Source organism: Chiloscyllium plagiosum, unplaced genomic scaffold (genome assembly GCF_037043375.1).
Source record: "Chiloscyllium plagiosum isolate Xiang-an unplaced genomic scaffold, Cpla_swu_hap1 HiC_scaffold_27, whole genome shotgun sequence".
Classification (NCBI taxonomy): domain Eukaryota; kingdom Metazoa; phylum Chordata; class Chondrichthyes; order Orectolobiformes; family Hemiscylliidae; genus Chiloscyllium; species Chiloscyllium plagiosum.
In genome coordinates this window covers 26,581,894-26,602,482 of record NW_028270165.1, presented here as the reverse complement: position 1 = coordinate 26,602,482, position 20,589 = coordinate 26,581,894, and the positions used below count along the sequence as shown (strand labels likewise).

General features: G+C 42.3%; 1 protein-coding gene across 9 annotated transcripts in view; it reads right to left on the bottom strand.

The window, feature by feature from the left end:
• Positions 1-7,620: 7,620 nt before the first annotated feature.
• The window catches only part of LOC122543510 (uncharacterized), a 36,879-nt gene continuing 23,910 nt past the window's right edge, over positions 7,621-20,589 (bottom strand). For 5 of the 9 annotated variants that reach the window (XR_015751228.1, XR_015751232.1, XR_006310061.2 and 2 more), the window contains 2 exons: positions 9,636-9,694; positions 7,621-7,845 (listed from right to left, as the gene is read on the bottom strand). The gene's annotated coding sequence lies outside the window, so the exon portion shown is untranslated. Of the gene's footprint in view, positions 7,846-9,635; positions 9,695-11,242; positions 11,345-20,589 lie in introns of all 9 variants that reach the window. The other 4 variants (XR_015751229.1, XR_006310069.2, XR_015751231.1 and 1 more) reach the window with 3 other exon arrangements.

The window sequence follows — 20,589 nt, the reverse complement described above, 5'->3', positions numbered from 1 at the left end:
TATTATCACATCCTTCCTGTAGTGAGGTGACCAGAACTGCACACAGTACTCCCGTTATCGCCTGATGAAAGCCAGGTTTGTCCAACATTACCTCCTTGATTTTATATTCTATGCCATGACTGATGAAACCAAGTTCCCCATATGCCTTCTTAACTGTCCTATTCGCCTGCTTTGCTGACTTCAGGGATCTGTGAATAATTACCTCAAGATACATCTGTTCCTGTAAGCTACCAGCATCCCGCCATTGAAAAATAATCCATCATCTTGTTTCTTCATCCAAAATGCATCAACTCACACTTGTCATGGCTCATTGCCATCTGCGACTACTCTGCCCATCTGAAAAATCCACTCCTTTCTATTTTAGAAATGAAACACACACTGAGCAAACATTTTCCAAGACACTTACGTTGTGACCATGACCCCATTCCTTTGTCTGCTGAAGGGCAGTTCTGTCTCTCTGGGCTCCATCTCCACGTATTATTTATTCCCTTCCTCCTAGCACTCGATTTTCAGCAGATGTGAAACATTTTCCTTCTGAAAACAGTTCTGAAGAAGCGACCTAAAATGTTATCACTTCTTCTCTTCATCAATGCTGCCAGAGCTGATGAGTTCCTCCAGTCATTTTGTTTCTGTTTCAGATATCCAGCAACTGCAGATTTTTTTTTCACCTATTCAGTGAATTTTTTTTCTCCCCCGGATGTCCTTGTCAATGATTTTCCCCAGTCCAAATCACAAAACAGATTCTTTACTGTATCTGACATTGTTAGTTGTTTGAGCGGTTGCAAATCCCACAGTTACCAAAACTACAGACAGTGTGCTTCATGAGGTTTACTGTTTGAAAACTTTGTTGTCGGTGGAGTTTAACTTTCATGGGCAGACAAAGGAAAGGAGGAATACATTTTAGGGCCACTTGGTAAAGTTTGCGATAGTACGAAGGAGAAAGCTCGTGAAAAACAGCGGAGGATGGTGCAACGAAAATAAAAGCATCACATTACTGAAGAAAGGACACTGGACTCGAAACGTTAACTCTTTCTTAGCTTCACAGATGATGCTATATCCGTCATGTTTCTCCAGCAAATTCTATTTTTCTTTCGGATTTCCAGTGTCAACACTATTTTGTTTCATTCTCACCGAAATGAGAAGAATTCAGCGAGGCAGGAATGGTGGCCTGGATATCAGCCTTTCGAAAGGGCTGGTGATGTCAACACCAGGCCAAAGTGATCTCAGCAGTGGGTGCTCGAGTTGTACAATGGCTGCTTCGATCAAACCGAGAGCATGTTCAATGAAAGGAAACCAGATTAGGCATTAAAGCTGATCTCAGAAACAGGGTAGTGCTGATCATACCTATAAATTTGATGTTATCCAAAATCTGTTGCTCATGTCTTCACTCACAAGTCCAGATCCACTGTCACCCCTGTAATCACTAAACAACACTGGCTTTAGTCAAGGAAAGTCTTAATTAAAAGTTGTCATTCTTATTCTCAAGTACACTCCCTGTCCTTGGCCCATTGTCAGTGTTAAAGAGAGAACTGAATTCAGACGAATCGGCAGGTTTTGGAACACTCCAGTTTCAGGTTCCGCCTCGACTCCCAGCTCCACACCCACACCAGATCCCAGCTTCCAGCCCTGCCGAGTTTTCACCATCCCTCCAGACCTCCCCCTCACTGAGGACGAATGATCAGTCCTCAGCAAAGGACTCCCCTTCATCCCCCTTCATCCACGCATCAATGAAATTAATACACGCCGTGAAGTTGAACACTTCTTCCGCCGCCTCCGCCTCCGAGCTTACTTTCACAATCAGGACTCCCGCCCACCTTCCTAGGACCCCTTCGCCCAACTCCAACACACTGCATCCACCTGGACACCCCGCGCTGGCCTATTACCTGCCTTTGACCTCTTCATTTCCACCTGCCGCCGGAACATTAACCGCCTCAACCTGTCTACCCCCCTCCCCCACTCCAACCTCTCACCCTCACAACGCGCAGCCCTCCAATCCCTCTGCTCCAATCCCAACCTCCCCAACGGATAAAGGGGGCACAGTGGTAGTCTGGCGCACTGACCTCTACACCGCTGAAGCCAAACGCCAACTCGAGGACACCTCTTCCTACTGCCCCCTCGACCATGACCCCACCCCCCATCACCAAACCATCATCTCCCAGACCATACAGAACCTCATCACCTCAGGTTTTGGAACAAGCCAGATGGCACTGACGGGAGGAGAGGTTTCTTAATTTGATGAAGCATTTTGTGATTGCATTGTTTGACTGATTTATCGATGAGGTTCCTCAATACGCCAGTGAAGTGTGATGCATACAATAACGAGATATTTCGACGTGGCCTCTTTGTATGGTTTAGTTGTAGTCACGTTTGAGTTCCAACCATGTTTTAATCGTTATAACAGTGTGCAGCTACATAGTGAAGTGAATATAAAGTGACCACGTATTCAATCACTGACTTCTATTAAATATTAACTGAATAAAACATCTGACAGTTGCGTGGCACTTTGATTTCTGCTCAACAGTTTTGCCCACAATCAAACCCGAATGAATCTGTTCGACTTGTATCTATTTCCAGCTCTGATGATTCAGAAAGTTCCACTCAAACATATACTTTATGCCGAAATGCTGCTGATTGGGGAAGATGATTAAAAGTTATAAAAACAGTCTCCCTCCCTAAAAATAAACAAGTTGTGAGTCACATTTCAGGAGGGGAAACAAACTTATCACTGAGTATGTCTTCACAGCTTCATTCAGTGAGATAAGGACAAGCTGCAAGATTGGATAAGCATATGGATGATAATGGAATAGCATAGTTTAGATGAGCTTTACCATTTCTTTCACAGGTCAGCACAACGAAGGGGGGTTGAAGGGCCTATAATGTTCTATGCTCTACCCCATCCTGATACCCTCCCAAAAGGACGAGTATGCAGTTTTCCCGACTCATGCAAACAGCCATTTGCCAAATCATGCAATTAACGGTTTCAAATAGAGTCCCACTTTTGTCATATAGTCACTCCCTTGGACATAGAGTCATGAAGTCATAGAGATGTATAGCATGGAAAAAAAAAACACTTTTGTCCAATGCCATCCATACCGACCAGATATCCAAACCTAAACTACTCCCATTTTCCAGCACTTGGCCCATATCCTTCTAAACCCTTCCTATTCATACACCCATCTAAATGTCTTTGAAAAGCTACAATTGTACCTGCCTCCACCACTCTCTCTGGTAGCTGATTCCACACAAGCACCACACTCTGCGTGAAAAGGTTGCCCCTTATGTCCATTTTATATCTATCCCCTCTCAATCTAAACCCATGCCCTCTAGTTTTGAACCCCCCCCCCCCCCCCCAGCCCAGCAAAATACATTGTCTATTTGTCCTATCCATGCCCCTCATGATCTTATAAACCCTTATAAGGTCATCCCTTAGCCTCAGATGTTCCAGTGATGACAGCCCCAACCTATTTAGCCTCTCACTATTGCTCAAATCTTCCAACACTGGCAACACCCTATACCCTTTCAAGTGTCTCAAAATCATTCGATAGGAAGATCAAAATTGCACACAATATTCCAAAAGTGTTCTAACCAACGTCCTTTACAGCTGCAACATGACCTTTCAACTCCTGTACTCAATACTTCACTATCTTCACTATCCTATCTACCTGCAACTCTACTGTCAAGGCACTATGAACCTATATTCTTGTTCTCTGTATAATTTTATAAGTACCACGGCATGTTCTAACACCCCGCCTCCAATCATACGCTCATTTGTCACACTTGTGAATGTCCCGTGAATCCAATTGAAATTATTTTATTTTCAATTTTCTAATCTTTGTCGTTGAAATGGATTGCATTGATGGTGGTTCAGGATCCCCCAGTGTCCCAAAGGGAGGTAACAGGGTACCCTCCTACCCTACTATTCTCTCGGAGACTTGCCTCTTTATCCCACTGCACATCACATACCCAGAACATGGAGGCCTGCAACTGTCCTTACAGTTCAGGGTACATCCCCAAAGATAGTGATATTTCCGTCACATCACATTTGGGGAGTGGGGGGGGGGGGGGGGGGGGGGTCTGTTCAGGCCCTCCGTTGGTAGGCTGTGTCACCTAACCGCTCAACTTGCATTCTCATGTCTCGGATTTGGGCATTCTCTTGCAAAATGTACATTTTTGCCACAATTGTAGCACTTGCACAAACCACTGAGTTTTGCCTGTTTCCTGGACATTTCCTCTGCTTCTGCCTCTACCTACTATCAAGTAGGCTGGAGGATGAGCCCTCTGAGCAAGCCTCCCCCCTTTAATTTCTCCAGATTGCTGTCTGATCTTTGGGGGGTATAATCTTTCCTCCAGAAGCCCTGGGTAATTTTGCTGATGCCTTTTCCCATAACTTATCGGTGGGATAAAACTGTTCTAATGCCTTCTTTGACTCCTCAGTGCCATGCAATAGCAGCATTCTCAGCCCCTTCTTCCAGATTGTTCCTCTCCAAGGCTTAACTATTTGCCTAAGGTGTTCTGCAAACGCTATGGGGTGTCGATGTTCCCTTTGGTAGCTGTTTGTTAGTGCCTCCACTGGGGCCCCTTTGTTAATGCCCATGACAGTTAACACCTGTGCTTTTAAAGCCATATTTGTGCCTCCAACAACTTTCTGCTCTTGTGTAAAGCAGAATACATATGTCGGTGTAGGCACATTACTCTTAATTTCCTTTCTTCTGCGTCTTCTAAACCATGTATTTCTCTCTGTTGACTAACCATTTGGAGAAGATCCCTAGGATGATCCAAAGGTAATTAGAAACATTCAGCATGGCTTTGCGAAGGGAAGATGATGCCTTACAATTATTTTTTTTTAATTTTCTGAGGGAGTGTCAAGAAGGATTGTGTAGTGTAGTGCAGCGGATGTTGTTTCCATGGAGTTCAGTAAGGCGTTTATCAGTGTCCTGCATGGCAAACTGGTCAAGCATCTAAAGATCCGTGGGATGCAGGAAAATATGTCAAATAGTATCCAAAGTTCTCTTAGTAATGGAAAACAAAGAGTAATAGCTGATGGTAGCTCTTGCGAATGGAAAGCTTTTCATGTGGTGTTCTGAGGGTACAGTATTGGGACCCCTACTCTTCATTTTATGCTTTAACCACATGGATTTCAGTATGGGAAGTGCAATTGAAAATTTGAAGTCACAAAAAAAGCCATATTATGAATAGTTTAGAGAATAGCTGTAAGATCCAAAATATATAAATAGGCTGGTGGAGTGGGTAGCAAAGTGGCAGATAGAATTAAAATCTGATAAGTGTGAAGTAGTGCATTGAAGACAGTAAAAGCGAATACACAATGATTGGGAACATGTTAAGGTGGAGAAGAAGTCAGACGTCCTGCTCTGGGTCCCCAAGGTAATAGTACAGGTAGAAGATATTGTAAATAAGCCATTTGGAATATTCTTCTCTTTTGACAGAATTATAGAATGCAGAAGTAGAGATATAATGATAAAGGTTAATGAGATACTGGTGAGGTCACAACTGAAGTATTGTGTGCAATTCTGGTTTGCTATATTACAGGAAGGACACAATGGCTCTGAAGAGAGTGCACAGAACATTTTCTACAAGATTATTCAGGCTTCTGAATTGTTGCTATATGGAGAGATGGGGGTCACTTTCCTTAAGACAAAGAAGGCTGATGGATGACATGATTGATGTATGTAGAATTGTGAGGGGTAGAGTTAAAGGAGAAAGGACGAAGCTGTTTCCCTTAGCAGAGACTTCAAAAACCAGGAGTGATAGATTCAAGCTAATTGGGTGCAGGATTAAAGTGGATATGCAGTTTTTTTTTTATGCAGTAGTTGGTGAGTGTCTGGAATTCAATGCCTGACTCGTTAGTGGAGGCAGAGACTCTAAACTCTTCTTAAAAAGTATCTGAATCACCAACTTATGTGCTGGGCTCTAACTCATGTGGAGGGAGATGTTACTAGAATGGATATCTGGTAGTATTTGAGTCAGCATGGAAAACGTGGGCCGAATGGCCCCTTCTGTACTGTAGAATTTCTACAGGTATATTGTTCGTTTTACTCGACTGCATTTAGATGAATGGGGGGAAGCTCATTAAAAACTGCCAGAATACTAAGAAGCCTGGATGGAATTGGCTTATCGGGGAAAAAAATGACACGAGCGTGCAGATTCAGAATGAAAGGACAATCACTTAGAAATGGCATGAGGAGAAATTTTCTCAGCCAAAGCATGGTGAATCTCTGGATCTCATTGCCCCGACGACTCTGGAGGCCAATTCATTGAATTCATTTAATAAAGTGATAGGGTGTTTAATAGTAAGAGAATCAAAGGTTAGAGGGAGTAGGCAGGGAAGTGGACTGGCAAATATATCAGCCATGATCTCATGCCAGAGTCCATGCGATGGACCTAATATCCTAACTGTGCTCCTGATTACAGGCAAAGACAATTCTGTCACCAGACAACAAGTGATAACAACATGGCAGAGGTAAAGGAAAGGTCACACCTTCTCTCACTGATATGGCAGTCTATTGGCTTCTTTTAGTTGCAAACGTCCAGAGGGCAATCATATGAAAACTGGATAACCAAAACAAGTATGATGCATAATGACAGAAGAATGGTTCGAAACTGAGGCCTGGCATCAATATCATTATTTATCCAGGCAAGGATAACCTCTGTAGTGCATAATTTGTTTTCTTCCTTAGATGCATTTTATGAATTGGCTCCTCAATGTTTGTTTGTGACAACGCTGTCACTTTAAAAAGGCTATTTTGTCCTTGCTTTTTTTATTGAACTAACATCATAAAGACAGTGGGGAGTAGCCAGTCCTCCCAGTTCAGTTATTTTTTTCTAGTTTGGTTTTAGCTGTAGCAGTCACAAGACATGAGACTCCAGCAGAGATGCAAACTTCAGAAAAGACTGACTCAGATTTTCTTCTGAAATACAACTCTGGAAATTGTTTTCTCCTGCCTGTAAGAATCTGCGTTTGAATTTGCCCTTTTGCCAAGGGGTGTGCTTGTGCAATGTTACTGTATTGGAACAGTTAATTAGTAATAGTTACTGTATGGGGTTGGTTAGATTTTCCAATTGTTATCCTAAATTACAAGTTCTTTTATTTGTCTTTCAACTTTAACGTTTGAATAAATTCTGCTTTGCTTAAAGCCAAGTGATTTGAATAGTTGCATCACAGCTACAACACCCACTTCTCATCTGCCTGTAAAATAAGAAAAGGTTAGGGTCTAGCTTACTTTCTTAAGCTCTGGCTCCGGGAGGCTCTGGCCTGGACCGGAACACATTTCACTGGAAAATTGCATTAGACACAAGGTTGTTGTAATCCCTCTTAGGAAGGTACTGCTGAAGCATCCATCGCTGGTACTCAACTGCACGGATTGGCCCCATTCAAATGTAACGCCACCATGATGGATATATTGCAATGTCCCCTGAAGGTATGCTTGTTTAAATGACGTTCAACAATTGAAGCTTGCAAAAAAGATAATGAAATGAATGAAAAAAAAGCAGAATCTTGCCTAGCCTTGAGAGTTTCGAATGACACTGGTTCTAGGATGCATTGCAATATACTAATGGTGATAATGAGCTATGCCTAGACATGGAATCACCAAACTGGTGGGCTCAAGGAACACAATGCATTTTATTGACTTCTGCACCCTAAGACAGGTAGAATACCAAATACGACCACGCCGTAATGTATATTGCTCTCTTGAAGTTTTTCAATGCCATACAGGAAATTGCCAGAAGACAGCAAAGAGGAGAATTGTCTTCCTCCAGAGATGTTGTAATCACAGCAAGCAGTCGAGGCCAAGTCATTCAGTAATTTCTGGAAGACGTTGAATAGAACTAAATATATCAATAAAACACAGGAAGGACAAATGGGAACCCATGGTTAATGAACATTCTGATCATGGCTAATCGCCCAATGAATGGTGAAGCAGTCTCGAATGCTCTACTAATCCTCCTATTCTCTGTGCGTATGTGTATCATTACCTGATCTTGCACTGAACTAGAAAAGACCACCAATTTTCTTTCCACTTCAACCCCTTCTACTCGTGTAAGTGGTAATCATTTTTTCCTTGAATTCTCGATTTTCATTCTCCCTATTTGTGTAGAACCTATCGACCAAAGTGCATCAGATGTTATCCCCCCCAGTCTATTAAACTAAAAGTACTTGCATAATTTAAGTATTCTCAAGAATGCTAGTTCCATCTACATCTATAACAGGAAAGATACAATGGTGCAAATTCTATTACGGGGCTTAAAATTTCGTTAGCCATGAGTGCCTACTTCAGAATGGTTGAAGAGTCACTACCATTTCCATTGCGTTTCAAGCAGTGCCATTAGTTTCCACTTGAACTCATCAACCATCCAATCAACATCCACAAACAATGAATCATACACTCTGCTTTATAAGGCATCCAATTTGACAACCCTCAAAAAACCTTCATCCTTTCCCTCATCTTGCTGCACTCTGGGTGAAAGGATCTTTGAAGAGTTTTTGCAGTGTACCTTGTAGATAGTACACACTGCTACTACTGAACATCAAGGGTGGAGGGAGCAGATGCTTATGAATCAAGTGGGCTGCTTTGTCCTGGATAGTGTCAAGCTTCTTGAATGTTGTTGGATCTGATCCATCTAGGGAAATGGGGACAATACTATTACACTTCCGATTTGTGTGACTGGAATAGTAGACAGGTTCTCGGGAATCAGGTGTGTTAATTGGTGCGGTTTTGCAAGCCTCTCAACTCAAAAGGAAAAAAAAAAGTCCAGTTGTCCAAAATATTCAATGAGATAACACACTGATTTCAGGTATCAATGTATGAAATGCCATTTCTTGCAATCTTTATGTTGTGCAAAAAGTGATTTCACCTCATCGTTGTTAAAATTGGAGCTTGAACTGCTAGGTTAATGAACAGGAACACTGTACTTTGCAGGACCTTCTGTTTTAGGATTGTGTCCTTATCTATGTGATCAGGAGGCAGAATGCAATCCTGATAGGTGTTTGCAATGTTACCATCAAAAGCACCACTGATTGAGCTCCTCGAATCCTATGGATATAATTGTTAGACTGGGTCTGCGGCAGATGGTGAGGGAACCAACAATAGGGATAAACAAACATTGCCTCATTCTCACCAAAATGCTGGATGCAGTTGATTTTGTATGACTATACCAGTATGACTGTCCACCACATAGTTCTTGTGGTGAATTCTCACCTTCACAATGAAAATATCTATCATCGTGTTGTGTGTCAATATCACTGTGCTACGTGAGACAGATTTTGGATGGATGTAGCATTCATGAGGCGCTTTGGGCCAAATACAGCAGCAGATTTGTACTCCAATATAATGTGCAACCTCATGACCCAAGAAAGCCCAGACTCTACCATTACCAACAATGGAAGGGATCAAATGAATTCCAATAAAGTGTGCAGAAGCGCATGCCAACAGCATTACCAGTCATACCTAACAACATTGAGTCAAGCTGGTGAAGCTACAAACAGGACTATTTGCATGCCAAATAAATAATGCACCAGTGATACAAAGCTAAGCAATCCTACAATTAACAGATCACGTTAAGCTCTGCAGTCCTGACACATTCAGTCATGAATGGTAGTGGATTATAAAACAACTCACTGGAAGAATCGTTTCTTTGAATATCCCTATATTCTATGATGGAAGATTCCAGAACATCACTGCAAAAGAAAAGGCAGAAGCATTCAAAACAAACTTCAGACAGACATATCGAGTGATGAATCATTTCAGCCTCTTCCAAGATCCCCAACTTCAGACATGCCAGCCGTCAGCCAATTTAATTCACACCACTTGACAGCACTTGGAGTTACTGGATGCTGCAAACATAATTGGCCTTGACAACATTTGGCAATATTGAAGATCTGAACTCCAGAATTTGCTACGCCTCTCGGCAAGCTGTTTCAGTGTATTTACAACCCGGCATCTACACGACAATTTGCAAAATTGTCACAGGGCATCTCATGTACATATAAAGCAAAAGAAATCCAACCGAGCTAATTACTGCCCCATCAATCTACTCTCGATCATCAGTTTACTCTCGATCATCAGTAAATTGTTGGGAAGTGTCATCAAGAGTATTATCAAATAGCATCTGCACAGCAATACCATGATCACTGGTACACAGTTCGGGTTCTGTCAGGACCACTCAGCTCCTGACCTCATTACAGCTTTGTCATAGAGTCAGAGTCCTGCAGCTCAGTGACAGGTCCTTTAGCCCAAAATATCGATCAAAGATCAACCCATTTCCTTGCACTTGGCCCATATCCTTCCAAACCTTTCTTATCCATTTATTTGTCCAAATTCCTTTTAAATGCTGTCAAAAGCTTCAGCTCATTCCAGATGTGTACCACCCTCTGTGTAAAAAAGTTACCCCACAGGTTCTCTTTTATTATTTTCCCTCTAACCTTAAACTGATGGCCTCCAGTCCTTCATTCTCCAGCCCTGGGAAAAAGATTGAGTGCAATGACCCAATCTATGCTTCTCAGGATCTCATACACCTCTAAGTTGGCTCTCCGCCACCCCCCTCCCCCTCACCCCCAACCTCAGTCTCCTATGCCCGAAAGAAAAAGGTCCTAGCTTGTCCAAGAATCGTGAGTCCTGGTAACATCCTTGTAAATTTCTTCTGCACTTTTTCCAGTTTAATCACGTCTTTCCTAAAGCAAGTTGATCCGAACTGAAAATAATAAATCAGTACTCCAAGTGCAGACTCGCCAATGTCCTGTACAACTGCAACATAACCTCCCAACTCAGTGCACTGACTGATGAGGACCAGTGTGCCAAATGTCTTCACCAGTGCCCTGTGACTCCACTTTCCCAGAATTGTGAACTTGAACTCCAAGATCCCTCTGTACCACTACACGCCTTAAGGCCCTACCATTCATCATTAAACTCTTTACATTATTATCGTCTACTTCTAATCAACAAGCCACTTGTGCATCCAAATTACCAACTCATCCTGGATTCCATGCAATCTCTCCTTCCAGAGCAGCCTACCATGTGGAACCTTATCAAAGGCCTTACTGAAATCCATATGGACACTATCTATCACACTGCCCTCGTCAACCTTCCTTGTCACTTCATCAAAGAACTCAAACAAATTTGTGAGACATGATCTCCCACTTACAAAGCCATGTTGACTACTCCTAATCAAACCCAGTCTTTCCTAATGCATGCATATCATATCCCTCAGAATCTTGTCAGCAACTTACCCAGGTATTAAGCTTACTGGTCATCGTTCACAGGATTTTCTTTGCAGCCCTTCTTGGATAATGGCACAATATTTGCTCTATTCCACTCTTCCAGGACTTCACCTGTGCATAACCATGATGCAAAAATAATACCCAGAGAGCCCGCAATTTCTTCTTTAGCTTCTTACAATGTTTCTGGATATATCTGGTCAGGACCAGGAGATCTATTACCTTCATATATTCCAATACATCTGCTGTGACATGAGCTATCCCTAAGATATGACCACTAACTTCCCGAAGTTCCCAAACCTTCATGACTTTCTCCATGGTAAACACAGAGGAGAAATAATCATTGAGAACCTCGCCCATCTCCTGTGGTTCGAGACATATATGTATGTCCACTTTGGCACTTGAGGGGGCCCTATTCTCTCATTAGTAATTCTTTTTCCTTTAATGTATGTAAATTACGCCTTTGGATTCACCCTAACATTCTCAGACAAGGTATTCTTGTGCCCCTTTTTACCCCCCTTATTTCCTTTAGTATACACCTGTATTCCCTGTATAGCTGCAAGGATTCCCTTGATCCTAACTGCCTGTACCTGAGCCCTGACTCCTTTTATTCTGCTTGAAGGCTCAATATCTCTTGTCATCCAAGGTTCCTTATTCCTGGCAACCTTGCCCTTCACCCTCAAAGGAACATATAGTCCTTGAACTATCGTGATCACACTTGTAAAGGCCTCCCACATGCCAGAGATCCCTTTTCCTGCAAATAAACTACCCCAGTCAACCCCAAGCTCCTGACTAATTCAAATCAAAATTTGCCTTGCCTCAATTTCAAACTTAAACTTGTCGACCAGTTTTGTCCCTCTCCACAACTATTTTAAAATTAATAGAACTATGGTCACTGGTCTGAAAGTGCGCCCCCACTGTCACTTCCAAAGAGTAGGTGAGTTTTGCCCCTTCCAGATTAGAACCCTCTGCATATTGCTGAAGGAAGCCTTCCTGAATGCACTTTACAATTCCCACCTCATCTAAGCCCGTAACATTCTGTGTGTTTTTTGTCTTTTGTTCCGGCTGTTGTGTTCGGTTGGTTTAACAGTGTTTTGTAAGGCAATGGCTCTTTCGGTCACAAAGAGTTTTCTGGTGATTGAAGAAGTGGATTTGGGGGTTTCATAAAAGGTGAGCCAGTCAAAGGTGTTGGAATAGGCAGACCAACTAGAAGATGGGGTTACCTTCGGCTGTGAGAAAAGGAAGTAATTACAGCAATAGCTCGTCATTTAAATTCGCTGGAAACAGCATCAGAATCTTTGGAAATGCCTAGAATTCAACTGTAGATGAAACAGCTTGAAAAGGAACTGAAACAACTTGAATTAGAGTTAAAAACAGAGGAAAGGGAGAAAGGGACAGAATTTGATCTGCAGAAGTTGTCAATTAGACATGAACATTGGCTTAAAAGAATGGAGATGAAGGCATAAGGCAGGCTTAGTGAGGAGGATAGTGATGATGAACAAACCTATTGTAGCCAAAGATCTGTCAGGGATGTGTTTAAATATATTGCGTAAATTTGATGAGAAGGATGCAGAAGCTTTTTACGTTTCATTTGAGAAAGTGCCTAAAACAATGAAGTGGCTAGTGACCATGTGGGTTCTGCTGAGCGAAACACAGTTGGTAGGTCGAGCTCGTGAGGTATTTGCACCATTATCAGAGGAGGTATCTGAAGAGTCTGAGGAGTTTGCGAAAGCCATCATAAATGCATAAGAGTTTGTGGCAGAAGCTAACAGACAAGGTTGCAGGAGTCTAAGGATGGGCCCTGGCCAAACGTACGCTGAGTTTAAAACGACCAAACAAGGTGGATAGGTGCATTGAAAATAGATGAAACATATGACGCTCTGAGAGAGACAATAACTCTCAAGGAGTTCAAAAATTCACTTCGTGAGCTGGTAGATCTCAAATGGAAGAGCAGAGCATTAAAACAGCAAGATTAGCAGCTGAAATGGCTAATAATTCTGAGCTCATTCATAAATCAAAGTCCAACGAGGAATAGAAATTGGGGAAAAGAGAAATCCTCAGGTAGTGAGGGAGGAGGAGACCTCTTGGAAATTAATAAAGGTAGCTTACAATAGAATAAAAAAAAAGAAACTTATGAGGGGAAAGAGAAGTTAAGTAGATCAGGTGTATTCATTACAATTAATAGGCCATATGAAGTCACAGTGTTGATAGGTTAGGAAAAGCACTGGGAAGGCGGATGTAGGAAAGCAGGATAAGCCAGTGAATTTTGTTAAAGTGTAAAGGAAAGCACAGTGGAGACTAAAAAGTTGCACCAGAATGCACAACCTGATCAGAGATTGGTTGAGAAGGAAATGCCAGATCATCTTAAACCATTTACTTGTGAAGGCAACAATTACTTGCATAGACAAAGAGCAACAGTTAAATAAGTTACATTATTAAAGAGATAAGGGACCATGTCAATTGTTGATGTTGGAAGTAAAGGAAATATATAAGTTAGAAGGACTATTGCCAGAAAAAAAAAATGCTAGTACATGGAATTCATTGTGAGATGAGAAGTGTTCCATTGTGTACAGTAAGTTTGGAGTGTCCAGTGAAAAGTGGAGAAGTGGTGGTCGGAGTATTGGAGAATCTCATGGTTCCAGGGATACAATTTGTCCTTGGAAACGTTATGGCGTGGATCACAAGTAGGAGTGTTGGCTACTGCATTTGAAAAGGCAGTGAAAATTCAGGCTACTGAGAAATCACAGGAATTATATTCTGGGAATTTTCCTGTCTGTGTGATAACAAGGTCACAAAACCACCAGATGAAACAGCTGGAGAAATCAAAGAATAAGGAAGTTGAAGTAAAATTACCAGAGACCATATTTGATCGAAAGGTTGAGACAAAACCAGAACAGGTGGAGGACCAAGTGGATATTTTTAGCTCAGAAAAATTAACTGAGTACACCAGAAGGATGAAAAACTGAGAAAAATTTATCAAAAAGAATATATAGAAGAATAATCTGAGTGTATTCCAGAATGGTTTTGTTTTAGAAAATGATGTCTTGATGAGGAAATGGAGACTTTCACATATTCAGTCAGGTGAGAAATGGCTAAACGCTTATCAAGTTGTATTGCCATTATGATACAGCAAGGGGGTTTTGTGGCTAACACATCAATTATCAGTAGGAGGTCAAGCCAAAACGTTAAAACATTTTTACTGACCTGGACTGCATAAGGATGTAGTTGAATTTTGCCAGACATGCAGGTAATTGGAAAATCACAGGCAGTAATAAAACCAGAACATTTAATGTTCATTCTGGCTTTTGAGGAACCTTTTGCAAGGATCTTAACTAACTGTGTAGGACACCTATTCAGACAGACAAATTACCATGTATCCCACGCCCCTTTGCGTTGTGAATGAGCCTACCACAGGGAACTTTATCAAATGCATTGCTAAAACCCATGTACACGACATCCACTTCATCAATGTGTTTTGTCCTAGCCTCAAAGAATTCAATAAGGATTGTGAGGCATAATTTGAACTCTCACAAAGCCATGCTGACTATCTCTAACCCAGCTACGTTTTTCCAAATAATCATCCAATCATCTGGTATTATTCCGGTGGACAGTAAGAATGCAAAGATCATCACCAAAGGCACAGCAATCTCTTCCCTCACTTCCTGTGGTAACATTGGGTATACCCCATCTGGGCCAGGGGTGTTAACTATGCTCACGTTTTACAAAATTTCCAGCACATCATCCTTTTTACCATCAACCTGCTTGAGCATATCAGTCTGTTTCATGCTCTCCTCACAAATGACAAGGTCCCTCTCATTAGTGTATCCTGAAGCAAAGGAATCATTAAGGATCAGCCTTACCTCCTCTGACTCCAGGCATACGTTCCTTCCACTATGCTTGATCAGTCTTACCCTCACGTTGGCCATCCTCTTGCTCCTCACGTAAGTGTAAAATGCCTTAAGGTTTCCTTAATCCTGCCCATCAAGGTGTTTTCCTGCTTCCTTCTAGCTCTCCTAAATCCAATCTTCAGGTTCTTCCTGGCTATCTTGTAAACCCATGGAGCCCTGTCTGATCCTTCCTTTCTCAATTTAAAGTTTCCTTCTTCCTCATGACTAATTTTCCATTTCTTTTGTCATCCAAGGTTCTTTCACACTACCATCCTCTTCCTTGCCTCAGTGGGACAAACCTATCCAGCAATTGCAGCAAGTGCTGCCATGCATTTCCCTGAAAATTTCTGTTCCCAACCTTTGCTTCACAGTTTCTGTCTCATAGCATTGTAATTTCCCTCCTCCAATTAAAGAATTAGCCATACCATCTGATCTTATTTCACTGCATGACTATAGTAAAAGTCCTTATCACTGAAATGCTCTCCCACAAAGAGATCTCATTGAGGATGTCACCTAGACAGGGGACAAAACGTTTGCAACAAAAATTTCCAGCTCGGCGAACAGAACCACAACAACGAGCACCCGAGCTACAAATCTTCTCCCAAACTTTGAACACCAACTGGCGAGAGACGCTAAGACAAGCCAGGAAATGGGAATCCTGCGCTAACTGCCTAAGCGCCACATACGAACAACTCCGGTTCCTGCATGAATGCCGAAAGAATCGAATCCTTCCACCATGTGTCAGATACAGACCGCCAGTCAACAACCCACAAGCCAGAGACACAGCCAGACAGAATGGACTCAGGATGATCCAGGTAATGATTACAGACGCTCACAACAGAATTCACAAATACAGACAAGAAATTGCGCGCCAAAAGTCATTAATTTCAAAAACCGCGAATCAGGAATGGACCCAGACCATAGAACGGGCTGTCACTATAGGACCATATATCGCAAAAAAAGGCACTAAAAGAAAAAATGGCCAAACTAACACACAACAAAGAGGTTACCACAACACACACCTGGGTTAAAAACCTCTCCCACAGACAGCTCACAGACACGGAAAGAACAATAGTGGCCAAGGGACTCAACTACAACCACAGGGACGCCAAGACAGCAGACTTCCTAGCAGCACTAGAATGCACAGTCAGGAACAATGGACTGACAGAAAAGATACAACAAACAGTGAGGCAAAGTACTGTACCTCTGATAACAAGGAAAAGACAAACACATAACCTCAATACCAAGGAGAGGGAAGCACTAAAATCACTAAGAAACTATAAGAACATAATCATACTACCAGCAGATAAAGGCAGAATGACGGTCATCCTGGACAAAGCAGAGTACACCCAAAAAGCACAATAACTACTTGCAGATACCAACACCTACCAAAACAGGGAGTTTGACCCCACCCCACAGCTCACCAATAGGATAAACAACACACTGAGGAATCTACAGAAAAACGGACAAATAACCAGGTCTGACCTACAAAGAATGAAACCTGAAAGCAACAACACCCCCAGATTCTATGGACTACCTAAAGTGCACAAACCAGACATCCCACTCAGACCCATAGTATCACTACCAGGGACACCATCACACAAACTGGCTGAAGAAACTGAAACACCTGATCAGCGGATCCAGACAATCTATACAATCAACACAGAAATTCTTGGACATCATCAGAAATATATACATAGACAAGGAAGAAACTATGGTCTCATTCGACGTAACGGCACTGTTCACCTCTATTGACAAAACCCTAGCCAGAGAAACAATAGCCAACCTGCTGGACATACAGAACAGACAACAGGACGTTGAACCCATCAACAAAGACGGCATACTTAAACTACTGGACTTGTGCCTCACAACACACTTCACATTCAACAACCAGATATACGAACAAATCAACGGAACACCCATGGGTTCACCGATCTCTGGACTCATAGCAGAAGCAGTAATGCAAAGGTTAGAACAAACAGTCTTACCACAAATTCAACCAAACTCTGGGTCAGATATGTGGATGACACCTTTGTAATCATTAAAAACACAGAAATAGAGAAAACACACCGGATCATCAACGCCACACTCACAGGAATCCGATTCACGAGAGAAGAAGAAAAGGATAACCAACTCCCATTCATAGACGTGAGGGTACAGAGAACACCAAACGGAGAATTCACCACAAAGGTACACAGGAAAGCCACACACACAGACTTAGTCCTGAACTATGAAAGCAACCACCCCAATACACACAAAACGAAGTTGCATCAAGACACTATTCAAAAGGGCCACAACACACTGCAGCACACCAGAACTGCAAAAAGAGGAAGAGGAACACCCATACAAGGTATTCGCCAAAAACGGATACCCCCGCAATTTCATCAACAGATGCCTAAGAGAAAGACAACGGGACGAGGACATGCCGCAACCCAAAGGACTAGCCACACTACCATACATCAGGAGCATTTCAGAACTGACAGCCAGAATACTGCGACCACTAGGACTTATAACAGCACACGAACCAACAGCCATTCTCAGACAACAACTCACCAGAACGAAGGACCCGATACCCAGCATGAGCAAAACTAATGTAGTGTACAAAATCCCATGCAAGGACTGCACAAAACTCTATATAGGACAAACAGGAAGACAGCTAACGATCCGCATCCATGAACACCAACTAGCCACGAAACGACACGGCCAGCTATCCTTAGTAGCCACACACTCAGACGACAAGCAACATGAATTCGACTGGGACAACACTACCATTATAGGGCAAGCCAAACAAAGAACAGCCAGGGAATTCCTAGAAGCATGGCACTCATCCACAAACTCCATCAACAATATACCTGCCACTATAGCGGACAGCTGAAACTGACAACCAGAAGCGGCAGGGACAGGCCACTATAAATGCCGGAGGAAACACTACAGAAGCGCTTCACAGGAGGCTCCCAAGCACTGAGGATGTCACCTAGACAGGGGACGAAACGTTTGCAACAAAAATTTCCAGCTCGGCGAACAGAACCACAACAGATCTCACATCTGACCTGGTTCGTTGACATGCACCAAATCCAATATGGCCTCCACTCGAGTCGACCTACCTACATATTGAGTCAGGGATCCTTCCTGGACCACCTGACAAAGTCTGCTCCATCCAATCTATTTCCACTCAAGAGGTTCCAATCATTATTAGGAAGTTGAAGTCACCCACGACAGCAACCCTGTTACTTCTGCACCTTTCCAAAACCTGCCTCCCAATCTGTCCCTCTTTGCCTCTGTTGCTATTTGGAAGATCTTTAGAAAACTCCCAACAAAGTGACTGTTCCTTTTTATTTCTGACTTCCACCCACAATGACTCAGCAGACAAACCCTCCCTGACCACCTCTCTTTCTGCAGCTGCTCTATTATCCATGATAAGCAATGGAATTCCCCCACCTCTTTTATCTCCCTCCCGAATCCTTTTGAAACACCTGAACGCTAGAACATCCAACAACCACTCTTACCTCTGTAATATGCAAGTCTCTGTAACGGCCACAACATCATAGCTGTAAGAACTAATCCATGTTCTAAGTTAACCACCCTTATTCCTGACATTTCTTGCTTTAAAATAGACAGACTTCAACCCATCACACTGACTGCAACTCTTTATTCTTTGTCACAGACTCCCTCACAGATATAGCCAGTAATGCGTCTGAGACAATTATATATACTGAATATAACCCATCAAAAGTTTTGGAGAAAATTAAGGACAAAAATTCCAGACTGTTTAGATAGAGCTTATTATGGCAATTGGAAAATTATGGAAGTGGCAGAACGAGAAAGCACAACTGCTGTCTCATTGTTGAGACATGGATAAAAAACAGACTGAGGTGTTTGGTGGCAGGAGTAAACAATAGACAATAGGTGCAGGAGTAGGCCATTCTGCCCTTCAAGCCTGCACCACCGTTCAAAATGATCATGGCTGATCATCCTTAATCAGTATCCTGTTCCTGCCTTAGCTCCATAACCCTTGATTTCACTATCCAACTCCTTCTTAAATGAATCCAGAGACTGGGCCTCCACTGCCCTCTGGGGCAGAGCATTCCACACAGCCACCACTCTCTGGGTGAAGACGTTTCTCCTCATCTCTGTCCTAAATGGTCTACCCCGTATTTTTAAGCTGTGTCCTCTGGTTCGGCACTCACCCATCAGCAGAAACATGTTTGCATGCTTCGAGTAAATGTAATACATGTGTGTTGTCATGGGATAAGAGTAAGACTAAGAAATTTAAATGGAGCTATCTTTGTACATTGATGGTATATTTTTTTAAGCGGGGGGGGGGGGGGGGGGGGGGGAGGAGGGGAAGTGTGATGATGCTGTCACTTTTACAAGATTATTGTGCCATTTCTTTTGATGAGCGGTCATGAAGGCTGAGTGTCTAGTTAAAAATGGAAGGGGATTCTCACAGTTCAGGTATTTTCTCATGTGTTTTAGCTAATGAGATGTGAGAATCTGAAGAGTTGCAAGCTTCAGTAAAGAATTCCCTTGACTTTCTTCTGAAATTTCTGTCTGGAAGTTGTCACACCTTATCTGTAAAAGACTGCTTGAATGTACTATTTTGCCAAAGGGTGTGTTTATGGGATGTTACTGTATTGGAGCAGTTAATTAGCAATAGTTACTGTTCTGGGTTGGTGAAGTTTTTCAGTGGTTAAAGTATTCGAAATTTCACTTTATTTTGTTTATGTTTCAATTTGCTTAAATGAATGGTTTTTACGTCAAGCCAAGTGGTTGACCAGATGCATCATACATGGAACACTCACTTTACATTTGCCTTTAAAATGAGAAAAAAAGTTAGGGACTAGGCTAATATCTTAAAATATTTTGAGGGGGTCATGCCTCATCCACAGCATGCATCATCAGAAAATTCCATCAATTTAACTCTAGCTCGAAGTTAATGCCAGTTATTGAATTCTTGAACTGCAAAGAGTGAAGAGGAAATTTATGAGGATTTTGTCAGGATTCAACGGTTTGAATTATATAGAAACTCTGGACAAGAGAGGACCTTTTTCTTTGGAGCAGAGGAATCTGAGGGGAGTCTTATAGAAATGTATAAGATCATGACAGACGTGGATCGGGCAAATGCACTCTGTCTTTTTCCCAGGGTTGAGGAATTAAGATCCCGAGGGCATCAGTTTAAGGTTAGAGGGGAAGGAATAAAAGGGAGCCCGAGGTGCAACTTTTTTTTTAACATAGAGGGTGGTACACATATGAAATGAACTGCCAGCGCAAGTGGTCAAGATGGGTACATTAATGACATTTAAGGCATTTGGACCAATACACAGATAAGAAAGGTTGAGAAGGATATGGGTCATTTGCAAGGAAATGGGGTTAGTGTGGATGAACATTTTGGTCCTGGATATGGAGGGACATTCTTATGAAGACAGGCACAATGAGTTGGGGAGTAATTAATGGACTTTAGAAGAATGAGAT